This window comes from Cynocephalus volans, chromosome 3 (assembly GCF_027409185.1).
Source record: "Cynocephalus volans isolate mCynVol1 chromosome 3, mCynVol1.pri, whole genome shotgun sequence".
Lineage (NCBI taxonomy): Eukaryota > Metazoa > Chordata > Mammalia > Dermoptera > Cynocephalidae > Cynocephalus > Cynocephalus volans.
In genome coordinates, this window is record NC_084462.1 from 111,996,431 (window position 1) to 112,020,148 (window position 23,718).

A 23,718-nucleotide genomic window follows, 5' to 3' on the forward strand; every position below is an offset into this window, starting at 1 on the left:
GATTTACCTCAATCTGGGAAATCACTTGCTAGACTCAGAGTAAAGCTGGCATTTTAATGCAACCAATGCTGTACCCATGATTGCTTATTCTTTGCAAAATAATCAAAGTGTCTTCAGATAATAGGATGTAATAGCACTAAAAGGGACTTTTGCGGAGTAAACAAAATTAAAGAGATTAGAAAGTGCCATGGAAATGGAGGAAAGTGCAGTAAAGGGGCTAAGCACTTATTTACATGAAAGCAAATTCTGCCATGCTGACTGATCAGTGCTATGAAGAATCATAACTATGTAGTTGTGCTAAATAATGTATTGCTGTAGTCATTCAAATTCACTTAATATTTTTAAAAGCATTTTCACATCCATTTGCTTTCTAAGACCCTTTAAAAATTCCAAATGTGTGAACTTCAATTTAATTTATGTTCAATATATCTGACTGTATTTTCATGCATTAAATTAATTTTACCTTTAAATACACACTTGGTTTCATTTATAGCCAAGACAGAGTAACTTGTCGCAAAATTACCCTCCCACTATAAAAAACTACAAAACTGGACAAAATATATGATGCATCTGTTTTTTAGGATTGGACTACAGGGAGTGCAGATCTTTGAAAAAAGGGAAACTTGGGAGGTGTGCTCCAAGTTTGCTGTGACTTTCTGCCTGGAACACTTTCACTATCACAGAACGGAGACAGGAAGCCCAAGCAGAGCCACAGTGTCACTGAGCTGAGCAAGCATACATCAGAGTTGGGACAGATTAAGTGGCTGGAAGTTGTTAGGACAAGAGGAGCTGTATAAAGTCTGCATGGGGGTCTCTATGGTCCTCGGCTGAGGGCATTGCTGAACCTGTGCAGAGCAAGCCTGTGAGGCTGAGCAGAGAGCACCTGCTTCAGGGCTGGTAGCTGAAGGGAGATGCCAGAGGTTAGACAGTGTGAGAGATGTTTGTGTTCAGGACCAGACAGGGTGGCAAGGCCTTGATGAACACTTCAGGCATTTAACTGATACTCCAGAAATGTGTATTTAGGAATAACTGCTAGAAAATAAAGTAAGGGCCACAGCTGCAACAGATCCTCTTCAATAAAGCATAAGAAAAGCCCTACAGAATTAAGGTGGATCTGAAGTCAACACTCTTTACAAGAAGGCAGGTCTGAGTGAGGAAGGTAGCTGGGGTAGGGGTCAGGGCTTGAACAAGGAAATAACCCTGTGTGGTTTTGATCCAGAGGAAGTAGGTGAATGAAGCATAGTGGCATGACAGAGGTTGCAATCTCATGAGGAAGGCAGCGTATTAGAGAAGTGACCCATTCTAGCATTCCTGGATTGAAGGAGACTGAAGAGACAAGACAACAAGGTGAAACGTGTGGTCCTGTATTAATCATTTACGGAGAACATTACTGGGAGAGTTGATGAAACTTGAAACTTTCTGGGTAAAATATATGTGGCAATTCTTGCAAACTTTTTGCAAATTAAAAATAGTTTTTCAAAACAAAAAATTAAGGAAAAATAGACAGAGAAATTGACATTTCTGAAAAAAATGAAAACACAACTTTTTGATAGTATTAGATCTGGTGTAAAAGTGTGAAATATATTAGGCAACTTCTCAGGTTTTCTTCCTGCACTATGTTATTGCATCATGAGACAGCATAATGTACTATGTGCACTCATTCTTAATGAATGTGAAATTCTAGGTCTTAGAAATGACTCAGTGTGGTATAGATATAAATATTTTAGAAAAAAATAATAGGTTAATAAAGTCAATAATTTGTTCAGGGCTAGTGTTTGGTAGACAGCAAATGTGTAACAAATATGATGGCACATTTAATGACCAGTCAGGGGAAAATGCACACGTATTCCCCCCAACGCAGTGAATTGACACTCAGGCACTTGTTGATGCATTGTAAGCAAAGCTGGCAAATACCAGGGAGGCTCTTCTTAGAGGCTTCTAAGCCCTTGGAAGATGTTGCCAAACCTGACTCAAGTCACTGGCAGGAAGTATGAGCTCTTGGGAACTACTCGTTGCCACTCCAAGGGCCATTTTAGGTTGCTGGCAGTTATCCAGAAGATTCTCCTGATGTGACCTATAAGATACATGGAATACAGTGATCTTTCTGAGCATTTGTATAACTTCCTCCTGCAGTGAAGACCTCACTGAGGCATGTTACAGTGTGGGGGCAATGGTGGTGGCTATGGTGGTGTGCATGTGTGTGAACAGAGGCATTGCAGGGTAGGGGGAAACAGCATAATTTAATTAGAATCGCTGAGCAATAATCTGCCTTTGATGGCACCTACCAGATATCCAGGAGCCTCAGGTCTTTCCATGTTGATTTTTTACCTCTTTGCATGCTAAAACCTACTACACTATTCAAAAAATCATATGCAACTTTCACTAATACCGTTCAAAGGTCAATGTAACTACTAAACATTTCAGAAGAAACAAGATTTTTGTTGAAATATTTAGAAAGAGGTAGAGGAAAATACAGTCAAAAGACAAATGCTGCTAAAAAAATCCAGTTTGAGTACATGTACATTGTTTTGATTTTCAACTCCAACATTTGTACCATGAATCCTTAAAATAATTATAAATTTTATTTGGTGTATGTCTGTGTAATTCATGCCTATTATAAAAGCAATACTTATGTTTATGAAGGGATAATTCTACAATATGAAAGTAAATAATGAAACCCCAATTATAGTAATGGGTTTCAACCCATCTATTTATTTACTATTGTTATTATTATTTGCTCTTTAATTAAAAATTTTACTTTATTCCTTCAAATATTCAGATTTGCACTTGGGAACCAGCCAAGCCCCTGTGATGACATGGTCACTGTTTGCAGAGCCTCCCCCTACCCACTGTGGACAGAGGTCAGTCTGAGGGCTGGCAGCTCCCCTGGCCTCTGGCCAATTTTTTCCTGCAAGGTGGGTGGTGGGGCAGGCATGGGCCTTACCTCCTGTCAGCCGCAACAGTGGGCTTCCAGGCCTCAGGGAGTCCTCATCCATGCTGCTCACACCAACTGCCTCAGCTTCCAGATGTGCCTGGTGTGCCACGTTCTGAGCACATCAAGGTCATTAGAAGCACCCAGGCAGGAAGGGGCAGAGCCCTTGCCAGCAGGGTCTGGGGCTCCCTGAATAGGCCTCATGGCTTCTGGTCCCACCTGTGCTCTACTTACTGTGCAGCCCGGCTGCCCATCCCCATCAGTAAGCTCTAGCTCATCCAGGTCTTCATCTTCACCATTGGGGCCCACCCTTGTCTTATGGCTGCTGACAGGGTGGTGGAAATGCCATGTGGGGGAAGGGTAGCCAGAAGTGCAGGGAGTGTGAAGGCCACCAGGAATTGTGCCTTCAGCAGGAGGTAGTCCAGGTTGTGCTGGATTTGCTTCCACACCAGTCAGAGCAAGGCTTGCAGGGCTCCAGCCCAGGGCTAAGCCTTGCACCTGGCAACTGACGTGGCCTTGTGTTCAAAAGCCTTCTTGTGGAGCGGGAGGCCAGACAGTGCTCACAGGCTGCACAGAACAGGGGCTGGTAGGGCGGCCTGCTCCCCAGGTCAGGCACACACGTCCCCCATACCCCGTTAGCCACTTGCGTATGGCTGTTTCACTCTTCTGGGAGAGCAGACTCAGGTCTGGGGCTCCCTTCTCAGGCCCAGACCATGGTGGGGGTAGCCTCTTGAGGCCCAGAGGCCCCTTGGGCTCCCATGTCCCTGAGCGGGACCCTGGTGTCCCTCCTGGACCACTCTCTGGGCTGGCAGCACCATGGGCAGGCATCTTGCTCGATCAGGGGAGCTCTGCCACAGGATGGTGGGCCTGGGAGAATGTACTGGTTATAGAAGTCTCCTTGGCCATCTGGGACTCTTGAGGGTTATGGGCCGTATCCCCACCCACTTCTGCAGGACTTTGGAATGGGAGTGATATTGCAGGGGTCAAGGAGTCTGTCCTAGAGGAAGGGTCTAGTTCCACATTCCTGGGACTTTGGGCTGCCCGAGTCTCCAACCCAGCTGACAGCAGAGTCCACAGCAGCCCTGTGGGGTCAGGGGTACTTCCCAGCCTGGGAAGGCCCACTGCAGCTGGCACAGGCACAGGCAGAAGTCCATGGGCTGTGAGCACCCAAGTGATGGGGAGGGGGATGTTAGCCACCACTTGGGGTCTACCCTTGTGCATGCCCAGAGCTGACATCAGGCTGAGGGCCTGGACCAGCAGCTGAGTCGGGGTGGCAGCTACAGGGAGAAAGGGTAAAACCTTGGGAAGGCCTTGCTTCTGGGATGTGGTGGGGGTCTGAGACGTTCCGAGATAGCAGCAGCTCACAGGGACCTGACTGGGGCCAAGGGCAGAGGTTTTGGAGGCGGAACTGGATGTACCCTCAGCCCCTGTGGAGGTAGGAGCGACGGGCAGGGATTGCAGGGTGTGTGTGGAAGGGGTGTGTCTCATCCTTGGCTGAAGTCCCAACATCTTTGCCAGGAGCCAGGAGCACTTGGACTCGCCACTGCCGGGGCCCCAGGCCCAGAGAGTGCTTGGTTTGAAACGGTGGCTGGGGAGCCGTGAGGGGGCGGGCGGAAGTGGGGGCTGGAGGATTATAGGCCAGGAGACCCGCGGCTGTGGCAGGAGAACAGCAGGTTCCTGGGAGGCCTTCCTGTCACAGGTCTCTCAAAGCTACTTCTCCTGAAGCAGCCCTGACAGAGTATTGGGCTTGGGCTGGGTGCCACATGGAGCCAGCAGGGACAACTGGGACAGGGTGGACTTGGCCCGGTGGGACTTCAGCCCTCGGCTCCCTTTGTGGCTATCTCTCTGTGCAGCTCCTCGAGCTGGCACATTTGGGAAGAGGCAGCCTGGGGTGCTCTGGGCACTTGAAGGCCACTGCTGAAGACATGGCAGTGGATCCTGAGTACCAGCCTGGAGCAGCTTGGACGGCTGGGCCTTCCTCTCTCAAAAGACCTCCATGTAGCTGGCAGTATGAATCTGGAACAGTAGAACAAAAAGGGTAAACACTGGGGTGCTGTTCAGGCGGGCATGCTGAGCTGCTTCCTGATGACACTGGCTCGAGTCTGTGCCACAGTGGGTCTCTGGGGAACCTGAATACAGGACAAGGACAAGACAATATCACCCACTCAGGGGATCATAGCCAACAGAAGCCTGTTCACAAGGAGCCTCCTGTACAGACCACATCTCTGGCACTGCTGTCCATTCTGGAAGGTTCCATATCACAGCTGCTGCACATGGGGCCCAGCCATGCTGTCACAAGGGCCGATCCCCAGAAGTGAGCTGAGCAGGGGTGCCTGCCTCAGTTTCTCCTTCAGCACATGGCTCCAGGTGGCCATGTTGGTCCTGAGCACCCTCAGCATGGTCTCTAATGGCACCCCAATGTGCAGATACTTCCCATCCCAGCAGACCAGCTCCTCTGTGCTTGCCAGGTAAGTGTCTGCCAAGTGTGGGTACTGAACACCTCTCAGGATGTCCTGTGGGTCCTTCAGGGGGCCTGTGCCTGGCTCATCTCCTCTCCAGGAGCTGAGGTGGTAGCAGAAACTTCCTTGGACCCCTTAGCAGGGCTGGGGAGGTGATGGGGCCTCCTGACCAGTCCCTGTACCTCTTCTCCATGGTTGGCACATGCTCTGCCTGGCAGGAACTCACAGGTCCACATCTGGGACCACATACTGCGAGCACAGCAGCACTTTGCCACCCTCCTGGGTCTCTTCTTGCTTGCTCCTGAGTCCTCAATGCTGCTGCTGCTGCTGCTGCTGTTCCACTGAAATCTGCCATGGGGTGTCTGCCACCTCCTCTGGAGACTCTGCTTCTTCCCAGTCATGATTTTCCATTTGTGCAGACACTGGAAGCCTGACTGATGGGGTAGTTCAGGAGCTATTTTTGCCCAGTAACCAACACTGTATTTTTCTATCAATTCAATTAATCATTCCTCTTTTGAATTCTATCATCCCTTTTTGAAGCAGAAATGCAATCTTCTGAGATATTGATCTTGTTTTGGCATTGGGCATCACTCCTACCTGGCACCTCTTCCCAGATTTTAAATGAATCCTGCTCCCCCTACTTGGCAACACTATGAAGCAACTTAGCATCTTCCTGTGAGGCCCAGAATTCCTTTTGCAGGCTAGGATCCAAGGTTCTGATCAACTGACAGATCAGCTGCATGGAGTCTTTCCCTTCCACGTAATAGACAGTTCTGCGGTAGGGGATGTGGCTCCCGACATGCATCTTCTGGGTGAGCATGTCGTCGTCCTCCTCTGTCCACTCCTCGCACTTTCAGGGCTTTGTTATGCTGCTGGAATTTCTGCAGGCACTGAAAGTTACCACAGCTGGTCCCCAGCTCCTCTTTGACCTTCTGCCATTCCAGGTGGCCAAATGGGCCTGTGATGGCCATCAGCTGCTCCATCTCCTCCCTGCTCCATTCCTGCTTTTTGATGCTAAGTTGCTCAGAGTTCTACCAGAGCTTCCAGATCTCCTTGGTGCTGCACCCTTCTTCAAAGTTGATTTTGGAAATCTTCTCCCAGTCATGGCTGTCTAGCATCTTCCCCAGCAAGGCCTCCTCTGGGAGCTGGCTGATATCCTGGACTTCCTTCTCCACTTCTTGGGCTTTCCTCTCTAGGATCTGTCTCTTTGGCTGGCTGGAGGCCCTGCTCTGCTTCTGCCACTTGTACTTGAGCTTCAGTAACTTGGGCTGAAGCAAATGCTGAGGGAAGTCACTCACCACTAACTTTCCAAGTGAGGCTTTTCCCCAGTTTTTCCATTTGGTCCCGAGGAGCTCCTCAAAAGCCTTGATTCCCTGGGCAGCCTTCTCACATGTGCCTTCATTGGAGAGAGGCCCAGCTCTAGTGACCTGGTCCTTGAAGTATGGCTTCATGAAGTGCCCTATGTAAATGTCTGGGGCAGGCTCTTCACCTTGGAGCCTTGAGACCCAGCCAACTTCCGTATTTCTTCATGCTATTCCCAAGTCCTCACTGGGAGGCAAATCCGCTTCAGAATCCGAGTTGAGATGTGATTCTGAGAACTCTGCTTGAATACTCAAGGAACTAGGAATCAAAATCCTTTCTAGCTCCTTGATCTCTTCGCTGTTATCTCTCTTTCAGCTTCTATATCCATGATTTCTGTAGTTTGAAAGCTGGGAAGTCCAAGGTCCAGGGAACACATCAGGTGAGGCCCTTCTTCTTGGTTGCCTGAACAAGAGAGATAACCTTCTCACTTGTTCTCCTTATAAAGCCATCAGAACCACACCCTTGATAGCTCATTACTTCATGAATAGGCTAATCCATTCATGAGGGCACAGTCCTCAAAATCCAGTCACCTCTCAAGGGCCCCACCTTTCAAACATCAAAATTGGATTTCCCAACCTCTTAACGCTGTTAACGATAGTGACCAAGTTTCCAATACATGCAATTTGGGGGACGCATTTAACGCACAGCACCCACCTTCACTGACATCAAGGACTGCCCATTCTGCTGGCATCTCACTCCTTCCTAATGGGTGAGTACAAGCAGCTTCCCACCCACAGGCAGAACCTCCCCATGAAGACGGTGGGCAGGAGACAACCCTCTCCAGCCCCAGATCTTGAGATCCTACACCAGACTCAGCTACTCCCCCAAAAGGCCAAGCCTACCTACCCATCATGGCTGGGTCCAATAGACCCAAGGAAGGCACTGGTACATCAGTGGGGAGGGTGGATGGCTAAATGCACTGGCTTGGGAAACATGATCCAAACCCACTTCTGCCTCTTGCTAGCAGTGGAATCTTAGGCAAATCACTTGCCTTCTCCGAGCTTCAGCTGCTGCATTTGTACAATGGGGTGAGAAGTAGCTGGCACCATCCCAAGAAGTACTTAGCACAGAACCCAGAGCACACTGGCACCTCATACTTGGGCTAGACTGACAGAGGCGGTGGCAGGAAGGAAAGGACAGTAGCTCCTGCAGCCCAGCCTGCGTCAGTTGGAGTCCAGGGATGGGGCCACAGCCTGCTCCCAGCCTAGGGGCACTAGGGACAGAATTTCTCCAGTCCACATCCCCAGGCCTCGGCCCTTGCCTCCTCAGGACAGTGACCCCTCAGCAGGGAGAGCCCAGGAGCTGCTGGTTCCTGAGCCCCCACGCAGTGGCTCACCTGACAATAAATTGTTTCACTCATTATCACTAGTTCATGACACATTTACATGATCATTCTTATCTTTACACAAAAATAACCCAAATATAAATTGTTTCCCAGTAAAGAGTTTGGCTACAATGTCCTCTTTATCTTCTAAATCAGTTCAGTTATGTTTATGCCTAGGATTCTGTGATTCCTCTATGCTAAATTAAGAGTGTATATTGTCTCATAGAAATTAACCAAATATTCTAGGTCTTACAGCTTGTGACTATAAGGGAAGCAGCCCTTTTTTTTGTTTGTTTTTTTAATACCCAGAGTGTAATGAGATGCATCCCCATTAGATTGACTGCCCACAAATAACATCCTTGAAGTGTATCCTCTTTATTTGTGAGATTTCCTTGGAGGGAGTTTCTCATGGGCCCCAAACCAGCTATCGAATGAATTCATTTCACAGTGTCCTCCTTGTTTTCTGCCTCTTGTACTTCAATTTTCTTCTGTTCTCTTCTGCTTTCTACAGAGCTGCTTGTAGAGGCTTCAACACTGCTTATACCCATCATGATAGCATCAGGTAAAGGTCAAGGTTACTGTTTCAGTCACTTGCAAATTTCTAACCCTCAGGATGCCTGAGCAATTCAAGGTTCCATGTGAAGTGAGGGGAATGGTTTCTTTACCTACTCTATGCCCCAGCTTGTCACCTGGGTTTAAAGCAGCTTTACTTGTGCCTAGAACTTAAAGATACTGTTAAATACTTCTTCAATCCCTCCGATAATAGAAGTTCTGAAATAATCCCAAAGAATGGGTGGGAAGCAGATATCATGTCATTCCCTCTGCCATCCTCCCCCCTTCTCCTAATGCCCTGACTCCAGTCAAAGTTTCTCCAGCCTTTCCAGTTACAAAATGTTTGCCAGTGGAATCAAATGGGTACTAGTAACTGAGAGCATAGTTGTTCTTTACATTGGTAACTTATAGCTATTAATGTAGTTTCTAGTTTCTAGCTACTCAGCCAGCTACTCAACTTCAGCTCAACTAGCAAACCAAAGACTCATTACAAAACATTTTCAAAGTCTGATTTCGCAGTACGCAATTTAAAAAATAGCTCTAATTTGTCATTCCAAGAGAGAATGTTATACTCTGACAATAGGGCCAAAAAGAGGTGAGGTTTTTATATTTCTGTGCAGGATTATACCTCAATAGGAGTCATGAAAGTAAAGTAAATAATGAGTACAATAAATTCCTATTTCATCTCACTCTGGCACTGCTGTGCGTCTTTCCTACTTTGTCATAAAAGACTAGCATTAATGAATAAAAGATCCTGCTGTCACAGAGCTCCATCTCCAACTCTGGATGACATCTGGTTCCCATATTTTGAGAATCATGGTATGGTGCAAGGCTCTATTTTTTGAGAATCACAGTGCCTGTTTAGGAGCTGTGTCAGCAGTGTTAGAGCAGAACAGACCTCCCAGCTGAGACCCTACACCTAAACTTCTGTTTAGATATCAGATTTGGAAACTGAAAGCTTCTGTTTACATTAGAAGTATTTCTAGCTTACAGGGAAAAGAGCAGTCATGGCTGATTCTGACAACTTAATTTCAGAAAGTTATAGATGGATGGAGAATGGAATGTCTATTAAGGACTAATGAATTCAAAATTTATTCATGAAGGTGTCTGCATTGGCTGAGCATTTCTTTTTGAAAAATTTATTTACTCAGTGGATAACAGTTATTAAGTTGCTACTCCATACCACGTGCTGTTTACAATAGGGATAAAGATGACTAAGGCAACAAACAAAAACAAACAAATAAAAGAACATCTGAAGTTGCCAGTTTTAGAAAATTTGTGGCAACAATGTGGAAGACGGGAAGGGAGGTGTGATGAGAGAGACAGAAGACCTAACTGATCATTGCAATACCCAAGCAAGTAGTGATGAAGGTACAAATAGAAAGTAAAAGATGAGAATAGATTCAAGAGATAATTCAAAAAAAGAATTGAAATAACCTATTGAGTATGAAGGATGAGGGAGGCGGGCTCATAGGACTTTACTTTCCTGATTGAACAGATGGTGGTGTCTTTTCTTGAAATAATGCCCTGAGAGGTGGGGCAGTTTTCTGTAATGATTGTGGCTAAAGCAATTAAAAGTAGATCAGTTATGGGTATTGTGACAACTTTGTGAGAGTGTGTGTATGAGCATGAATGTGAGTGGCAGAAACAGTGACCTAATTTCCTGTTATTTAATGTCAGTTTAGGGAAATAGCTTAAGCATTTGTCTAACACTCAGTAAAGTCCAGATGCTAATAAAATATTTTCCTGATAGTGTTAAACTGAAAATAATGAGAAGTAAGTAGTATGGATTTACCAGCAGATAAACCCTAAACCAGGTTAACAACATGGCATGACATCTTGAGTCTACTGTGTCACCCATGACTAGGCAGGCACACCAAGAGATTGTAAGGAGAAGAAGAGATATGTGGAGAGTGAGGCACATATGTATGACCAATTTTGTATATATTACAGTGTATTGCTGAGATAGTACTCTAATCCTGACCTCCAAGTATTCATGTTCAAGTCCTAGAGGTTCAAGTAAAACTCAATGAGTATGCCCACTCGCCACTCTGAAGAATATTGAGAGCATGTGTGTAACTCAGATCAAGGGGGTAAGGAATTCATTCACCTCAGCAGAGAGCACAGTTCTGTCCTGGATTGCTTTTGGCATTTGCTGGCTGTACTAGTAGCTTGTGCAGTGAGGTGGGGAATAGCTCCAGAAGTTTTGGTGGCAGTAGCATTGGTACAGATATCAGTTCTTTTGAGATTGGAATGAGACACCTTGGCATATTTTGGCAGCTATCACACACAGAGTAGGCAATGGCAAAATGACTTGTACAAGCACAAGCAACAGTATTACACAATTGCCACTGATCACTGCAAGGAGTCTGAACCAGTGAGGGAAAAATGGTCAAGACTGCCTTATGGTTGAGAGGAGATTGTTAATCAGAATGTGGTATGCTTTTCTGATATAGGGGTGAGGTTTTGGCTTTACGTAGTTTTCTATGGATAAGTTTTCACTTATGACATTGCTAAGCCCAAGAAACCACATAAAATCACGAACACTTGGCACAATCTTATTCTCTGGATAGCATTGAGCTAGGTTGTGATTGTAGCCAGAGAAGAAAATTAAAGCAATGCCTTTAACAAATGACATCATGCATATCAAACTTGCTAACATTTCTTCTGATACCTCAAAGTAGGAAAAATTCACAACTGTGTACAACTAGATGAAATTACTATTATTTTTTTGTGCTGCCAAATCTTGTTTTTTTTATTTATATGTATGCTAAAACTATCAAAAGAATGTTCTTATTTATGAGTCACTTTTAGAAATGCGCGCTACCAGATGTCCCGCGCTACCGTCTCGCCAGCAAGAACGACGCGGCACACAAAGGATCCTTCTGCAGATAAGCTTTAATGCCTCTTGAGAGGAAGAGCATAAGCTTGCTAAGAAATGGAGACCCCGAGCGAGGGGAGCCGCGCCCCTTATATAGAGACAGTCCCTCGCCTAGGACGTGTTCCCATCTGATTGGCGGTCGTGCATCAGCCCAGATGACGCCACGGGAGAGGCAGAGACTAGAGGTGGGGAAATTCCCAGCACATGCGCTCTAGACTTGTTTTTGCCGATTGTCAATGGCCATACATACTTCCAACATGGTGAGAATTTTCTTTACTGAACAAATCTTAGGCTAAGGAAAAAAAACCACCCCCCCCCCACCCCACCAAGGAAAACAAAAAGATAAAAAAATTAGTTTATTGCTCCAGTGAGGCGTAAACAGGATTGACTTCCCATCCGGATTTCCTGCTTTGAAGAAGTCACATCATTCTGACTCTGATTGCTTTCGACCTGAGGACGCTCTGGTGTCCAAGACTGAGCCCAGGGTCTCAAAAAGAATCTTATTTATTGCTGTGAGAGATATCAGTTTCCTCAGAGCTATGTTATTAAATCATTGTCTTTTCAAGAAGTTTTGTTACAAATTCATAACACGAAGTTTTTTTTTTTTTTGGATCTCAAGAAGTTGGCCACCTTTTAAGCGTTTGAACTGTAAGAGGGAGTTTCACTTCTTTTGAGAGAATAAGAAAGCCCATTCATACAAGAGCCTGACAGGGAGAAGCACATTTAGGGGTTGGCTTACTTGGCAGATATTTTGGTCCAATGGAAAGGCAAATCTTCTGACTGAAGGCCCTGCCATTGCCCGTGAATGCTCTGGAAAACAAGAAGTTCTTTGGGCTGTTTTCATTCTGCAAGAGGAGGATGGGGGTTCAGGAACATACAAACTTTCCAGTTCCAGAAGAAGTGCTTCCAGGGCTCTGAGTTGAGAGTGACGGTCTTGTCATTTTATCCATTGGCAGAAGTCTTTGGCTATACCAAAATACTAAAAAAAGTTTTTGAAAGTTAACACTGTTCTGATGCCCTTAACATCAAAATATGGATTTATTTTATTTTCTTGATGAAATAGACAGGATCAGTGATGCAGTACTTGCAAAGATGACCTTATTGACTGGGGGAAGTAATGTGACTAGAATTTATCCAAAGGGTCTTGGAGAATGTTTTTTTTCTTCACACAATTTTATCCTTGGCTAGCAAAAAAGAGAAGTGGTTATTCTAATTCTGTGTGATGTGGCAATGTTATCGTATATAGTGAGCTAGGTTTTTCACTACTTTTTGCCCTCAAACAACAATAAAGTCATAAAGCTATTGCGCCTCTGAGATATATTCTCTTTGCCATGTCAAAAAAAGTTAAGACTTTTAAATCAACTTCTTGAAATTTACTACTGAGAATTGGTTTTCTTTTTATTTCCACAATGCAATTTATTTCCATTTTATTTCAGGAAATGGCCTTTAGTTTTTGCCTGAAAAATGAGAGTAAGACAGAATTATTTATTAACAAACTGTTTTCCAAATATTCTGTGTAAAGAAAGAAAATCAATTCATAATAATATAAAATAAAATTATGCAAAAATATATGTATATGTGCTCATGTTCACATTATTGGTGAAGGGCTCTGGCTTTCATAAATTTTACAAAGAATCTAGTGGCCCTCACAAAAATAAGAAAAACTACTCTGCTAAATAATCTCTAAGAAATTTCAGTGTATAGAATCAGAATCAGACTTCAATAGGAACTTAATCTTTATTTGGTTTAACACCAAAAAAAAAAATGAGAGTATTTAAGTATTGTATTAGTCGCTAGGGCTGTCACAACAAAATACTACCAATTTCAACAAAAATTTTGTTTTCTCATGGTTTTGGAGGCAAGAAGTCCAAGACCAGGGTAGGTTGGATCTCATTCTAAGGATTCTCTCTTTGGCTTGCAGATGGCTGCTTTCTTGCTGTGTCCTCACATAGTCTTTCCTTGTGCGTTTGCACCTCTGGTGTCTCTGTGTGTCTGGATTTTCTCTTCTCCTAAGAACACCAGTCAGATTGGATTAAAGCCTACCCTAAAGAACTCATTTTAACTTAATCATCCCTTCAAAGACTTTATCACCAAATATTGTCACATTTTGAGAAACTGGGGGTTAGAAATTCAACATGTGAATTTGGGGGGATGCAATTCAGCCCATTATAAGTCTCTTCTGAGTGCAAGGTGGGGATGGTTATGGTGGAGACAGGAAAGAGTTGAGATTGGTCTCCAGTCATGGACTTCTTCAGGTAGAAAAGAAGTTCAAGCCTGATATTAATAAAGATGCCTGAGATCTAAGATAAGGTCCAAGAAAGTTCCAGGAGCAAAGAAAATCGAGACCTTCAGGAAGGATGGATTAATTGGCCATGTAAAATGATAAGTCAGGTAAACGATGTGTCCACTTTCTGAGAAATGCCATAATAAAAAGCATACACAATAAAGCAGTCAGAAAAATAATTTGAAAACAACCTGGTTTCCCCTTTATTTGTCTAATTTTATGGAGGGAATTTATAACCATGCTCTAATTTCTTAACTTTCTTAATTTATATTTCATCCACTTCTCTCAGTCTTTCTGTTCTTTTTGCACTTTTTTGTAATGTTCTCTTGCATTTCCTTCACCATCTATAGCTCTCTGCCTTTTATCCTATACTCTTGACTCTTTCTTCCTGACCCTGCCTCTTAAAATTCAGCAAATGAAACAGAGAGGTCAATACTGGAAACCTTTTCTTGGGAATGGAGAAAGCCTGATAATACTCTCAAAGTTAAGTGTTTTGGATTTGTTACATGAGGAACATAGGCTTTGGAAAATTGGGGTTTGTTACTGATCTTCCCAAGAATGGCTTTATTGAATGGGATTAGAGGCTACATTAGAATGGGTCAAGCCAGATTGGACCTGAGGCAGTGAAAAAGAAGAACAAAAATCACTCTTTCAAAATGATAACACCTAAGAACATATGAATAGAGCAACTGCTAGAGGGAAGCTAGAGGGACACACAGGGTATGAGATTTTTATGCTTAGAAAAATTTGAGCAGATTTGCATTCTGAAGAAAAGAGTTCATTGAAAAGAGAGAATGGACATTTGGGCAGGAAAGAGAAGACCTGATGGATCATTATCCCTGAAAAGGAGATGAGACAAGATATAGCTAACTGAGAAGGTCTGAAATTAGGGTACATTTTTAAGCAGGAAATTGAAGTACTTAATTCCTTGGTAGACTATTTTTTCAGGGAAATACAAAGAAAGTTTTCTCCAGAAGGAGGAGGAGTGGAAGTCTTAGGAAGGGTGGTGAATGTTTGGCAAATTCAGGGAGACCAAGACAAGATGGAACCAAAATATTGGCTCTGAAGAATTTTAATGTTGAAAGGAGGAAAGGAAATGACAATCTTAGGGCAAGAGCTGCTTTTCTGGTCCTATAATTAGCAGAAAATGATGGTCAAATAAGAACCATAAAGAAGATGAACTACACTTTCATCATGAAGATCTTTTTTTAATGTATAGCTTCTTAAATCAAACTGTTTCAATCCAAAAAATGAGAAGATATCTTAAGGCTCAGGAGACCTTTTTTCCCTACTTTTTCTTCGTTAAGCACTGCCGAACGTAGTGATGTTAGCTGCCATAACAATTGTGAGAACTTCTCATTTCCTTCAAGTGTAGGCAAATGGTGGATGTGTGCTATATTTTATTTTTATGTTCCTACTTTCAGGCAGCGTCAGCTGTTTATAGAGTGACAATAAAAATTCTTATTGCTGGGAGAACTATGTTCCACAAGTTTCTTTTCTCAGCTTTTCTGTTTTCCTTTGTAGAACTGTTCGGCAGAGAGAGATAATTTGAACAACTCCACTAAAGCTGAAGCAACCGATGTCATCAGTGAAGAGTGGGATACAGATTGCAGATGCAGACAAATTACTGCCTCTTTATTGATTTCTGAGTATTGCAAGAAACATGGCTATAAAATTGTTTGTTTTCATAGCTACTTCTTATATCAGAGTAATGCTATTCTGTAAAATTCTCAAGCACATGGGTATGATTTTTTTGGTATACCATGTCTCTACTTTTTGGCATGAAAGATGGTATCAGAGATACAAAAAAGTCTTTACCCACTTTTAGGCTTTTTGGAATCTCAAGCAGTACACTTAATTATAAATGTGCTACATCATTCTTCCATCAGTTGATCTATCCATCAGTCCCTGTTTATTAAATGCGTACTATATGCCAGGTCTTATGCTGGGGGCTTGAAGATATAAAGATGAATACATAAATCTAGTTCCTATTATCATGATGATTACAATCTAGCCATCATTTCCTCCACAGGATAGCTGTGCATAATATACATGTGTACTCAGATTTAATATGTACAGTTAACTTGGGGAAGCAAACCCAAAGCATCCTCTATTTCACTAAAGAACCAGCCCTGTGTCCCAGGTGAAGGATTGTGACTATAATAATTACATAGCTACACTTACAAAATTGCATGCTATGAGAAAAATGCTATTCTTGACACATCGTATACAGTAATCCCCTCATAAACACTATGAAAGTAGATATTACCATTCTCACTTTACTAATGAGTCAAGTAAGTTGCCCAAAGTAATCCCCAAGTGGTAAAGAGAGATTTCATCCCAAATACACTGAGTTCAGACACTATGCTTTGTACTACTCTGCTGTATATTCCTTTGGCATATCAAACACATAATTATAACACTTCAAATTTACGTGTAACAAAGGAATAGTTCTCATCTGGGGAGATTTTGTCTTCCAGGGGACATTTGGTAATGTTTGGAGACATTTCAGGTCATCACAACTGTAGGGGTGCTACTGCATCTAATGGGTAGAGGCCAGGGATGCCACTGAACCTCCCAGAATACACAGGGCAGCGCCCACAACAAGGAATTGCATGGTTAAAAATACAAATAGTACAAGCTTGAGAAATCCTGCCTGAGAGAGTTCAACTTGGAGACTAGGCCTCAGAGAAAAAAGGTGATCGTGCCAGGTCACCAGAGCACCTTGAGGTCTCCTGATTTCTGAGTCAGCTCTTCCTTGTCTCTCTGTTGCTCGTTTTGTTTCACTACAGTGCATCTCTTGACAAAGATTCATTGAGTGCTTGGTTCACCTAGTGGAGGAAGGAGGGTCAGGCTAGTCATCAGTACTATCTGAAACTTTATGCCCTCCCATCTACTGTTCTAGCTTCTGTTTCTATTTCCTTCTGGTCCTCTGCAATTCTTATTTTAAATAAATGCCGTCCTACTGCCCATAGTACCAAGTGCCCTTTAAGTAGGCTCTCCTTCCTCTATAATGTCCCCAAATCCAAATTACCTTTTCTTTCCTCAGTCTTTTTCATCAGAATTCTCTCAGTGATGTTTAGCTAAATGTTAGGAAGGAATCTGAGTAATCATAATTACCTAAGTTGAAATGTTTGGTAACCTCCTCATTATCCCTCCCCCCTTAAACTTTCTTGGGATGTTTTCAACTTAGTGATTATTTGAATCAGTGTGGGGAAAACATTGTAGGTGGGAAGGCTCCCTGTGGTTTCTTGAATTATACTGTGTGTGACTATTTCATCCATAGGTAACATTCGATTTGGAAGCGAGCATAAGTTACCTTATTGGTTATTACCCCATCTGAGGGAGTAATCATCCTTTGCTTTCCCTTACCAGGAAACAAATCTGCAGTCACCTTGATTTTGGACTTCCCAGCCTTCAGAACTGTGAGAAACAAATGTCTGTTGTATACCACTCAGTCTATGGTATTTTGTTACAGCAGCCCAACCTGACTAATACATGATCTGAGAAGTTTATTCATCTTGAGGAATACCTAGAAAAATCAGGAGATTGTGTCACAGGAGTTCCTTGGTTTATGGATCTAAGTAACTCTTGAAGGACTTTTAAGTCTCGCCTATTCTAGCCAGTGATCCACAAATGATTTATTTCAGTTCTTAACCAGTTTGGACTCTTTTCTTCCTGAGATCATCCTGTGACTACTTAGGTGAACAGTGGCCTCTCTATTTCCCTGCACTAAATTTCCAAGTGAGGCACAACCCTTGCAGAGAAACCTCTGGTATTGGCACCACTCTCATTCAAACCACTAGATCAAAGAGTTAAATTCTGTGACAACTGGGCAAGATTACAGTAATTGGGCCATCAGCAGGGAAAGACTGAGAAGACAGAAATTTGCTTTTAGCATCTCTCTCACCCCAAATTGTGCCTAAATCTCAGGTAGTACTACTAGTACATACTTTAAGTTTTCTTTAATTAAATGTGTTTGATTTAATTATAAATCTCAAGTCATTAATATAAGTAATTGCCATATCATTTTGCTTGCATGTCATGATCGTAACTTCTTACAGATAAAAATTGTGGAGGGAATATGACATTAATATACTATTTCCTTTTAAAATCCAGTATCTGCATTTGGAACTCAGATTGATGCTGCTGTAGTCAGAGAGATCATTTGTATTCTATAGTGCTGATATAAACATAGAGAAGGTTTTAAGATAAGAAGAGACTCTACAAAAGGAAAAGAGTGACACTAATAAACATTAGAAGGCTAAGTTCCTGCTTCAGATGCTTAAAAAATATTTATCATTGAATGAGATACACAACTGGTTGGCATAGTGATTTCTATACTCTTTAATGCTGAAATATTTCAATTACAATTTAACAAGGAGCTATATTTCATTGTGAGCTTGAGCGACATAGTCTTGGACCTCAGTTTCCTCATCTTTAAAATGAAAAGTCTGGACAAGATAAAGCAAAAGTTTCTTCTGATAGCAAATTATATGTTCCAGTGTTCCGTGCTGTTTTACTTTTTATTGAGAAGTTACATTATTTGAGTTTCTTTTGCTGACAATTGACTACATGAAGTCTGCTAACATAACAAGCACAGAGTGAATTTTGTAAGCATATAAAAATTCAAAGTTGGATTAGTAAAGATCTTTAGGATTAATGTCATGGTTATTTTACTCTCTTTTCAACTGTTTTTTCTAAGCTATTCTTCAAATGGAAGAGTGTTATTAGCTCAGTGTAATCCTGCATATTAATGCATGTAAATGAGGGACAAACCCAGTCCTTTCTATCATTCCTTGGAAACTGGTTGTGGTGGCCTGGTAACCTGAGCATTCATACTAATTCTGTTGTTTACTAACATGAGGCTTAGTGTAGGTCATTTCATCTCTCTGCTTCTTGATTCCATGTACCAGATACAATATCTGGTTTCTTTTTATCTTTTGCTTTTTTTGTTTGGAAAGGTAAATATATGCTCATTGTAGAAAATTCAAATAATACCAAAAGTTATAATGAAAGAAGAAAAAAACTTTCACCGCCCAGGGACAACCAACCCCCACAGAATTATAAATAATGCTACTGTGAATTTATCTTTACATCCTTATTCTAGTCTCTACTTAGAATAAACTCCTAGGAATGGAATGTTGGATCAAGGGATAATTATATTTAACATTTTAACTAAGTGTGTCATGTCTTCCACAGAGATGTTAGCATTTTGCATATTATCAGCTCTGACGTAGAGTGCTATTTCCTCACACCGTTGGCTACACTAGATATTAGCAATATTTTCACCTTTGTTGATCCGATTATGACAAACAATATCTCACTATTCTTATTGCATGTATTTGATATTATATTTCATAAGATTATATTTTGAAAATATAAGGTGATATATTTATGACATTTGTTATTATTTTTAACTTGTGCTAATAAGAAGACTAATCTTTGGTTATCTAGAATGAGATAGAATTGCTTTTTTGTATTTTTGAGGATTACTTTCAAAGGCATGCATTCTAGAGGTTTCATCCTTTCCAGGGGTGCAAAACTGCATTTGCTTCTTTCTGTATATGGCATACAAGTTCAAGGTCTTTCCAAACTGTATTTTCACATTGCTTCATGGTGTCATAGCATCACATGATTAAATTGTGTTCTTGTAGAGATAATGTCATACAATCTGTACCCTGATCTGTGCAAAAAACAAATATAGCCTGTTTAAGTACCTTTCGTTTATTTGTTAGCCTATAAAAACATAAAATAAAATGTTCATTTTAGCTTTAACAGTATCTAATTAATAACATTTCCTTCACAAAAGTTTCTGTCTTTTTTATTGGCTCTAGTCAAACTGTTTTATATGTCCTACAAAATGTCTCATCTTTTTTATCTCTTTTAAACTTCATTATCTTTTTGATGACACAGTAATTTTCTTTCCATCTTTTATCTCCCTTTAGCTGACATCTTCACTTTGTCTCTCTTTACAACTATGCAAGCTCTTATCCATTTGTTTTGGTAACTTTTAATGGAAAATTCAATTTCTGTGTAGTATATTCAAGTATTTTTAGAAGTACTTAATTAAGTTCTCAAAAGGGTAGGCGAGCAGATTTTTTAAAAATGTATAAATGTGGCCAGACAGCTTCCTCATGGGAATCTACCAGGGAGGATTTGGAGTGAATAGTGACAAATTATATTAAACTGATATTCTATTTTTCATTAATATCTTCCCGAGAAAGATTCAGGGAATTTGTTATATGTTCCTTAAATTTCAGAAATATTCATGCATAATGAGTAAAAGCAGGCAGTATAAGTAGTCAGAAAAAAAAAAAAGAAAAATATCTAAAAATCATAGTCAGAATTTAGAACTCAAGAGAATATATTAATTTTATGAACAATAATTATGCACCTTTATAAATAATTTTTTAGAATTTTGAGGCCCAACGATATACTTGACCTGTACAATTAGTTATTCAGATTCACTAAGCACCCTTCTATTGTGGAAAGTATGTTGGATTGGAAGCAAGGAAAAATCTGTAAGTCATCTCTCATCAGTGTTATTTCTTCCAGAGTCACAGTTCTGTGATAGTCCTCTTTTCTTCTGTTTGGCTCTTCTCTTTCCTTCTAATCGAGGTTGTACCATTTTGATAGGAGAAGGCAATCACACTTGTTGGTTACATTTGCAAATATAATTGAATTTTTCCCAGAAACACAATTCTTATTAAATTTAAAACAAAAGAGAATAGAAAGGAGAGATGGAGTAGGTGCAGGATCTCCTTTCTTTGTGCTGGCACTAGTTAAAATATTCTGAAAGCCTCAGAACTTTTGGAGCAAAAATAGTCACCTAACTAAAAAAAGTGGGAGTGAGGAAGCATCATCAAAAGCAGAAATGATTTGAAACCAAATGGGGGAATGTTTAGTGGACATATCATCAGCTGTGATGAAATGTGGAGGAGTAAGTATAGCATGGTAATTTAGAGTTTGGGTTTTGAAGTTGGAAAGACCTTCGATTTTTAAGTGTTCCCATATATATATATACACATACACTATTTACTATCTCATCAAATGTCCTCCTTGATGTCTTAGGTAAAGGTCATATTTCAAGAATTTATTTCAAACCAAGGCACAGAATTGTTCTTGAAAGGAAATCTAACTTTATGCATGCATTTAACTGTGCTCATTATTTTATAATATTATCTCATGTAATCATAACACCTCTATGAACTATGTATTATTATTATTTATAAGAGGAGAAACTGAGGCTTAGAAACCACAGGCAATTTGCCATAATATCAGATGAGCAAGTGGTAAAGTCAGAATTTGAGCACAGAATTTTTAATTTTAAATCTCATTATTTTCCCACTACTGGCACTCTATTGAAATATAGCTATAGCAGAAAACACTGTATGCTGGAGTTCCAGGAGCAAGGTCTGAAATGAATTAAAGACAAATATTTTCTGAAGTTACTTGTGTATATTTAAATCATGCAAATTTTTTATTCTAGTCATAATATTTCCATGTTAGTTTTGCAGAAGAACAATTGTTGTCCTTACCTATTGTTATGGGTTTCATTACCCTCCCCTCCCCCATTCATATGTTGAAGTACTAACCTCAGGACCTCAGAATGTGGCTGTATTTGGAGTTAGGGTCTTTAAAGAGGTAATTAATTTTAAATGTGGTCATTGGGGTGGACCCTGACCCAATATGATTAGTGTCCTCATAAGAAGAGGAGATAGCCGCAAAGATACAGAGGGATGACTGTGTGAAGATAATGGAAAAAGACAGCTATCTCCAAGCTAAGGAGAAAGGCCCTCAGAAGAAACCAAGCCTGTTAATACCTTGCTCTGAGACTTCTAGCCTCCAGAACTATGAGGAAATAAATTTCTGTTGTTTAGGCCTCCTAGTCTGTGGTACTTTGTTATGGTAGCTCCAACAAATGAATACCCCTACCATCTGGTACAAATGATACTCAAGAAAGATGTGCTGTTTTTTATTACAGCTTAATTTATCCTCAATTACACAGACATATTCTCCCCGGAGGTTGAGAAAGAAGGAGCTATACCTTGCTGCCTTCCTTGGAAACAAGACGCGGTGTGGAAACAGAAGGATAACAGTATTTTGAGGCACTATTCAAAATGCACATTAGGTTAACCATCTATACTAATTCGCCATTGATAGTAATGAATTCCTGGTTCAGGAACTGAGACTATCATCATCAGGACTCTGAATTTATTCTTAAGCAGATGCCTTGATGCCTGTTTAAAGCTCAAGAGCATGTACGACTGCTGCTGTCTGCTCCTTTAGATTAGCCTGAAGCCAAGAAACCTAGGTAATAAGGAGGACAATACAATATCCCTAATGGAGAAAAGAGTCTTATGTTTATGTATAGAACACCAGAGCTTTTGTTCGCTTAAGTTAAAAACAATTTGTGCAAACATCTGTGTACTTATTTTAGTTACCAGCAAACAATCAAAACAGAACAATTTATTCAAAACAAAATTATATTTTTTTCTGCGCTAAATGCAATGACCATATATGTTGGACTCATGTCAAAATAACCTGAGTATAATGGTGACATACAAAAATAAATGTAGTAAATGGAAAGATGTTGAATATAAGAATATAGAACCGAGTTAGAATAACATTCAGTTTATTAGAATTAGTCAATATTAGAGCAACAAATATGAGAGATATTCCATTTGGACATTTTTAGTAAGCATCCACAGAATATAGATGTAAATTGGTCAGCATCTCTTCGTAATGAAGTGAAAAAGTTAACTTTCTTGCAGACTTGGGAAATTATTCAGAATATAAATATAACAATTCATTTATTGACTTTGCATCTTAGGAAATATCAAGAAGAATTGTCTGACATAAACATAGACCTTGGGCTTGCTAAAATCAATATTTATTTCACAGGTCAATCAATTTATTGATGTTCATCTCAATGAGAAGTCAGTATGTGTGTAATATCACTGTGGACTAAATTTCAACATAGAACTGTTATAATCCTGAATTTACTTTTGCTTCCCTAAGAATCCTTTTGTTCCTCCTGATTTTACCTGTTCTATATCAGGTCCAAATAAAAAGAGTTTACATCTATTAAATATTTTAGACTTTTTGTTTCTCATACTACTTAGCAAAAGCAAAAAATACTGCCTTTAAGTGGTTTAAAATGAACAAGGTCCAAAGTAAACTCTCATCAACCTCATTTCTCATAGTGAAATTTTCATCAGGTACATAGAAATTATTTAAAGCTATGAATTACAATTACAGATTTTCCAAAGAAATGATGTCATGAATTTAAAATAAGTACAAAGAACGATTATAAGTAGAGTAAAAACCCCTAAAATATTTCTTTTATATGGCAATCATCAACTGATTAATTATGATGATGTAGAAAAGTATACATCATGTATGAATACAGAATTCCAGCTAATGTCACAAGCTAGTGAAAGGAGCAAATTTGCAGAACATCTACTTCAACCATTTGTTGTTTGATCTAATCATTTCTACTTTGCAGCTAATGTCTACCTTCATTAGAGAGGGTGCCTATCTTTATTTATTTATTAATTTTTTATTATACATACATGTGGGTTACAATGTTGATTTTTAATAATCATATAGAATGTGTGGTGGTTAGATCAGTATAGTTGGCTTATTCATCATTATAATATGCAATCACTTTGTGTCCATTGACTAATTCCTCATTAGCCCCATCCCTCTCCCCCTTCCCCTTTTCCATCTCTAGTTTTTTAAAAATTCAAATTATTACTGTGATTGCTGTTTCTTTCTTTCTTTCTCTCTGTTTCTCTTTATTGTTCATTTGTTTATTTATGGATTCATCTCTCAGTTATGAGTGACAACATGTGGTATTTCTCTTTCTCTACCTGGGTTGTTTCACTTAGGATAATTTTCTCCAAGCTCATCCATGTT

General features: G+C 40.7%; 1 pseudogene; it reads right to left on the bottom strand.

Moving 5' to 3' along the window:
- Positions 1 to 3,001: 3,001 nt before the first annotated feature.
- LOC134372719 (snRNA-activating protein complex subunit 4-like) overlaps positions 3,002 to 23,718 on the bottom strand; it is a 28,822-nt pseudogene continuing 8,105 nt past the window's right edge.